Source organism: Notolepis coatsorum (genome assembly GCF_963971535.1).
Source record: "Notolepis coatsorum genome assembly, chromosome: 4".
In the NCBI taxonomy this organism is placed as follows: Eukaryota; Metazoa; Chordata; class Actinopteri; order Aulopiformes; family Paralepididae; genus Notolepis; species Notolepis coatsorum.
In genome coordinates, this window is record NC_140168.1 from 103,971,916 (window position 1) to 103,979,438 (window position 7,523).

A 7,523-nucleotide genomic window follows, 5' to 3' on the forward strand; every position below is an offset into this window, starting at 1 on the left:
CTACTTGATAGTTTCTGTTACATTCCCAGCAGTATTTATATGCTGTCGATGCAGGGTTTACTTGTTGTATTTTGTATTTCAACTTTGATAGTCAACTGTCCCAAACAGTTTTAGAAACATTGACTATCTATTATTATATATTTACTATATATAGCCACTGCTGTTGTTCACCTACCTCATGGTCAATAAAATGTTAAACATTTTTGGTACATAACTCTGACTCTGCCTTTTTTGTCAATGCGAAAACATGTAAGATTGTATGAACTTGAACAAATCAAGTTAGATTCACTTTAAGAAATCAAGTTGTGTTAACTTGAACAAATCAAGTTAGATTTACATTAAGAAATCAAGTTCTGTTTTGAACAAATCAAGTTAGATTTACATTAAGAAATCAAGTTGTGTTTTGAACAAATCAAGTTAGATTTACATTAAGAAATCAAGTTGTGTTTTGAACAAATCAAGTTAGATTTACATTAAGAAATCAAGTTGGGTTTTGAACAAATCAAGTTAGATTTACATTAAGAAATCAAGTTGGAGTTAGTGTTGAACATCATTAAAATATGTTAACATTACACAATTAAAGTGTTTACTGTAACGACAAATATGTTGAATCAACATGTTTATTTTAAGTAATATTAATGTGAATGCAATATGTTGGGTTCACAAGCAATAAGTAAGTAAGGAGAACGAGGAAAAGTATGTCAGTTGGACATATTCTGATCATGTGGAACCAATGTACACATTAAAATCAAGTAAATCCAACAAACTTTTTTTTTCAGTGTAGGCTATTAACTAGAACCAAGAGGAGAGACCACATCAGTCCAGTGTTAGCTACTCTGCAGCTAGGCTATTAACTAGAACCAAGAGGAGAGACCACATCAGTCCAGTGTTAGCTACTCTGCAGCTAGGCTATTAACTAGAACCAAGAGGAGAGACCACATCAGTCCGGTGTTAGCTACTCTGCACTGGTTTCTGGTAACATTTATCATTTATTTTAAGGTCCTTCTCCTTATATACAGTACAAAGCACTAAATAGACCAGGACCAAGCTACATTATCTTGTGAAGGTTCCCAACAGCAGTCAAAAGAAAATAGAGGATGCATCCTTTCCTAATAACACACCAAGCTATGGAACACTTTACCTATGGAGATTAGGGGGGCTAGCTCACTAAAATAAATGCCTTTTAATGTCTATTTTATGCTCATTTTATGTGATACTGAGTATTAAAAGTATCGTGCAGGTGTGAGAAGAGAGATGCGCTTCTCATTCGTGACTGGAGTCCGAGCGTATGTGGTGTTGAAGTGACATAGGATACAGCCAATGATACAGTATTAACAACGTGTTAATTCATAGAGCTGTAACAAAGGTAGCAGACAGGGGTAGGTGGAAGGTGCAATATGGTTGTAACTTGTACAATTAATCAAACACACACAGTCAAATAGCTTTAGCTCCCTGCTGGACAACGGCTTAACTTAAGCGAAACAGAAAAATCACACTGGCTCCCATTGCCATTGGAGCACCGAACTACCTTTACTGTAGTCCAGCTTACCGGTTTTAGATGTCTCCACTCTCCATTCCAAGACACACTCTGGGGTTCATTGTCTGTCCTCTTTGAGAGGCATGCTGATTGCTTAATTGGGAGACAGCTGTGTGTGTGGGTCAGCATGTGTGAAGCTGTCAGTCCTCTTCTCTCCACTGGGAGGAACCAACAGGCAGGAACATAGAAGCCATCAATCACCATTCCCCTCAGAGCATACAGCTAATGATACAGTATTAACTCGTTGATTCATAGAGCATACAGCTAATGATACAGTATTAACTTGGTAATTCATAGAGCAAACAGCTAATGGATACATTAACTTGTTAATTCATAAGCATAGCAAACAACATCTATAACTCAGGAAATATTCCAAATGATTTCCTAAAATCAATGTTCATTCCGATCCCAAAGACCGGAAGAGCCACAGAATGCAACAATTACAGGACTATCAGTTTGATATCTCATGCATCAAAAGTACTCCTGAAAATCATCAAGAACAGAATAGAACCCATAATTGAACATCAGCTCTCGGATAGCCAAATGGGTTTTCGCAAAGGAAAAGGAACAAGAGATGCAATCTGCCAACTCAGAATCATTGGTGAAAAATCGATAGACCAACAGAAGAAGCTGTATATTTGCTTCATCGATTTCACGAAGGCCTTCGACAGAGTTGAACATACAACATTGATGAGAACAATGGAAGAATTCAAAATACCAGTTTCTGACCGAAGAATAATTGCCAACTTATACTGGAGGCAGAAGGCTAATGTTAGAATAGGAAAGGAGAAATCAAGAGACTTCCCGGTGGAGAAGGGTGTAAGACAAGGATGCATCTTGTCCCCTGTACTCTTTAATATGTACAGTGAATCACTGATGAAAAAAGGTCTGAGAGGAGGGAAAGGAGTAAAACTTGGCGAAGAGAACATCACCAATATAAGATACGCGGATGACACTGCTATAGTCTGTAACTGTCAAGAAGATCTACAGGACATGATGAATAAGCTGAATGTCGAATGCAAAAACTATGGAATGTCACTAAACACAAAGAAAACTAAAGTAATGATCATTGAAAAAACACCAGGAACTGTTTGTAAAATACAGGTGGATGGAGAAAAACTTGAACAAGTGAAGGAGTACATGTACCTTGGAAGCTGGATCAGTGAAGGTGGAAGAGCTAACATGGACATTAAGAGAAGAACCGGAATTGCAAAGGGCGCATTCTGGAACCATAAAGAATTATTGAGAAGAAACATAAGTTGGAAAACGAAGACCAGGATTTTGGAAACGTATGTTATGTCAGTATTTTCATACGGAGCAGAAGCATGGACGCTGAATGAAGAGGCAAAGAGGATGATAGACTCTTTTGAAATGTGGACACTGAGGAAGATGCTGAAGATAACATGGAAGGATAAGATCAAGAATGAGGAGGTACTGAGAAGAGCGGATATGCAAGGGGGACAGCTGCTGGAGAGGTTGAAAAAGAGAAAGATGGAGTTGTGCGGGCATGTTCTGAGAGGATCCAGCGGGGAGATGTTCAAGAAGGTGGTGATGGGGAAGGTGGATGGAAAGAGAGGAAGTGGAAGACCAAGAAGAGGCTGGGTAGACGATGTCTGTGATTGGAGTGGAGTGAGAGGCGGAGTCACGGAGTTGGAGAGAAGAAGTGGGGACAGAATGGGTTGGAGAGTGATAGGCAACCTTCGGAACGAAGAAGCCACCTAATGATGATGATAGTTAATGATACAGTATTAACAACTTGTTAATTCATAGAGCAAACAGCTAATGATACAGTATTAACAACTTGTTAATTCATAGAGCATACAGCTAATGGATACAGTATTAACTCGTTGATTCATTCGATCAATTGATAGGACATGTAGAGCAGGTCAGTTGTGATAATAATAACTTTATTGTTATTACAAATGAATGGGATTGTAGTGGACTTGTGGATTGTAGTCAGGTTACATCCATGATACAGAGCCTGAGACTCATCTATTTGAGACTTATTTTATGAGACCGCAATTAGAAACTGGCCCCGGTAAATGTCAACCCCCCCCCCCCCCCCCCCTAATGTACATTTTCTTCCCCTTCTGATTTCCATTTTTTATGATGTTCTCTCTTCCTTACATAGTACCGTATATTTGTATGTCCCTAAATGTCTTGATGAATTGAAAATGGAGGACCCTTATGTAAACAAGACGAACGTCTTTTTCTGGTCTTCATCCTCTTAGCAGTTGGTTTGTATTGAGTCGTACTATATTGTACCCATTCTGCCAATCTGTTAATAAAGTTTTCAATCAAACAAGGCGGCACAATAGATGCTCCGTTCCACCTCTGAGGACCTGTGTAGAAATGGATGTCTGGGCAGAGTGGGAGAGGGCTGGGCCGCGTAACCCGCATCCACCACTACACCTGGGATCCAGGAGATGGCGCCACAGGAGACGATCTTCCACGCCAGCAATGGACTCTGCTGAGAACTGGGGTCGGTCGCTTCAAAGCATCATTGAAGAGGTGGGGCCTGGTAGACAGCGCTGCATGCGAGCGTGGAGACCCTGAGCAGACTGTCGAGCATCATGACCACCTGCCCTCCTATGCAGACCACCCTATACAGACCACCCTCCGGTTAACCGTGTGATAGTAAAGGGTTAACCTTCTGTAGTGTGGTAGTGAAAGGGTTAACCCTTTGTCACGTGGCAGCAAAAGGGTTAACCGTCTGTGTTGTCGCAGTGAAAGGGTTAACCATTTGGTAGTGTGGCAGTGAAAGGGTTAAAGTGTGTGTAACATATTGGTGACCGCATTTTCTCAGACTTTGGTCGATATAGCAATGGTTTTAAGTCCCCTGAGGACAAACTTAGGAGAATGAGGAGATAAACGATTTGTAAAATGTTTGTATTCCAACTATATTGTAAATGAGCCTAACCCTTGTAAATTCTTCTCTCAGGCCAACGAGTTATCTTGTAAGTATCTTGTTTCTTAAAGGCCAGACTATTACTATGCACTGGGGCCATCGAGTCGGCTAGTTCCAAGATATGGCTTTGGTCCGAGAGAAGCATCAGAAATACATGAAGACAGTAGTGTTCTGTTCAGAACTTTGACCACGAGACTCAGCTAATGCCTGTTGTATGTATTGATTACACTACAGGCAAGTATTTCATATCACCTCATGTCATAACATCCAAACGATCTCATTAAAAGATCCTGCAGGAATATGTATTTTCTATCGATGAATACAAATTCTAATATCCCTCTATTCAGTTTGCACGAAAAACAAAAGTAAAAGGTATTTACTCAGATTTAATGTAACATGTATACTGATGCCTCGTCTATAAAGTATCTCATGAAATCTTTTCCTAAAATCTTGACATCATAAAATCACAATATATCGAATCATAACTCCCTCTAACACAATATGCATCGTATCACCAGTTTGTTACCAATACAAATAAAAGGTTGCATGATATTCATATGGGTGGTCAAGTCATTTATTTTGTTTTAACACTGGGAACCTAAATAAGACCGACGGATGAGCGCACTGACGATGTGTCATCGTCATCATGCCCTACATTTAACACTTTGGCTGCCATGGGTTAAATTCATTATCAACCGTAGGTTGCCGGCTCTATTTGTCTATAGAGAAAGTCCCCTTCTTTGCAGGGCTATAACTTTTTAAATTATATTGCTACATTGCCATTATTAGGGCCCATTCAAAGTCCTATATGTATTGTTCATTGTGTAGCAACGTTAAACTTTTTCATTCACATATTCATAGTAAAGTATGGTCTAATGTATAAGTATGTTTTCATCTCTTTCTGCAGCTTTCTCCAGAACGTGATCTATAGCCCCAAATACATTATATTGATGATGCAATACAGTTTTATGGCAATCAGCGCGATATAAAAAATTCCAAATAGACGTACTTCTAAAAGTTACTACACGTCATCTGATGTTGACCGGATGGGCTAGGGGGCGTTTATAATTCCGTGGGCAGCGTTATACCAATCATCTAATGTGGGTCAAATGTTGATAATAGCAGTTAGTATCGAAGACGGTAACTTTACACGCTAAAACTCACCCCAGTCTCCGCGCGCCGTTGGGCGATAATCGTAGAGTAGAAATGTTATCATTATGGGATGTAGATTTACCCGGTCCATCTCCAGCTTGTATAATGGTATATACGTCCAAATCATGTTGTTTATCGAGTTATTGGCAATCGATCACTGTGTATTGTGACGAGCTAGAATGCCGGGACCTATAGCGAGTGCCCGGAAGTAATACGACCGTCCAGCACAACCTCTATGGCGCTTCCTGTTAAGCGATTGCGCCGATCGGCCACCAGATGGCGCTCCTGAATCGCCAGAGAGCTCAGTGGGTCCTCCTGGTGGATCTCAGGCCAGCGGAGGGGAAATATGAATCCGGTCCCAGATTTTTGAAATATTGATATCAAAGACGCTGTAAAGCGTCTTCGGCAACTTGAGCATGGCCGGGAATGACGTGTTTAAGCGTTTCCTGGCAGCCAAAGTGTTAATACTAATGTATAGAAGGTTTCACGTTCTGCAAAAGTGGAAAAAACTGACATGAGTTGTGACAATCGTGCATTTGAGACAAACAACTTATTTCTGTGGAAAAATAAAAAGCGTTGCCCTTTAGTCACAAGGCGTACAAGCCCTGAGCCAGGAGACATCCAGGAGACACCAGCCCTGAACCAGGAGACATCAGCCCTGAACCAGGAGACATCAGCCCTGAACCAGGAGACATCAGCCCTGAACCAGGAGACATCAGTCCTGAACCAGGAGACATCAGCCCTGAGCCCGGGGACATCAGCTGTATGACCTGTGGTGTAATGCTCACAGAATCTCCTGTTGACTCATAGACCTTGTGAAGAAAAGGGGCGTCATGCAGGTAACCTGCCACTGAACTGAACTCACCGTGACAGAAAGATCTCACTGAAGTGAACTCACCGTGACAGAAAGATCTCTCTGAACTGAACTCACCGTGACAGAAAGATCTCACTGAACTGAACTCACCGTGACAGAAAGATCTCACTGAACTGAACTCACTCTGACAGAAAGATCTCACTGAACTGAACTCACTGTGACAGAAAGATCTCACTGAACTGAACTCACTCTGACAGAAAGATCTCACTGAACTGAACTCACCGTGACAGAAAGATCTCACTGAACTGAACTCACCGTGACAGAAAGATCTCACTGAACTGAACTCACTCTGACAGAAAGATCTCACTGAACTGAACTCACCGTGACAGAAAGATCTCACTGAACTGAACTCACTCTGACAGAAAGATCTCTCTGAACTGAACTCAGTGACAGAAAGATCTCTCTGAACTGAACTCACTCTGACAGAAAGATCTCACTGAACTGAACTCACCGTGACAGAAAGATCTCACTGAACTGAACTCACCGTGACAGAAAGATCTCACTGAACTGAACTCACCGTGACAGAAAGATCTCTCTGAACTGAACTCACCGTGACAGAAAGATCTCACTGAACTGAACTCACCGTGACAGAAAGATCTCTCTGAACTGAACTCACTGTGACAGAAAGATCTCTCTGAACTGAACTCACCGTGACAGAAAGATCTCACTGAACTCACCGTGACAGAAATATCTCACTAAGATCTCACTAAACTGACCGTGACAGAAAGATCTCACTGAACTCACCGATCTAGAAAGTTGACATTGTATCCACAGGCACAAAGAACACAGCGGATACAAGCAGAGTCCAGTTTGAGTGGGTTTAAGAAAGAAAAGACATTTAAAATCAAAAACCGCTCCGTGTCATTTTGATTTACCATCACCGGCTCGAAAGAAAGCAAAAAAACGATCAAAGGACATTTAAAAACTCTACAAAGCAGATTCTCCCCCGCCGTGACGTCTATTACAGCAGAGGCAGCACGTTGTGTCTCCGACTTCAATAGGAACATGGGGAGAGATGATTTTACTTCATGAAAATCACCTTTCTTTATTTT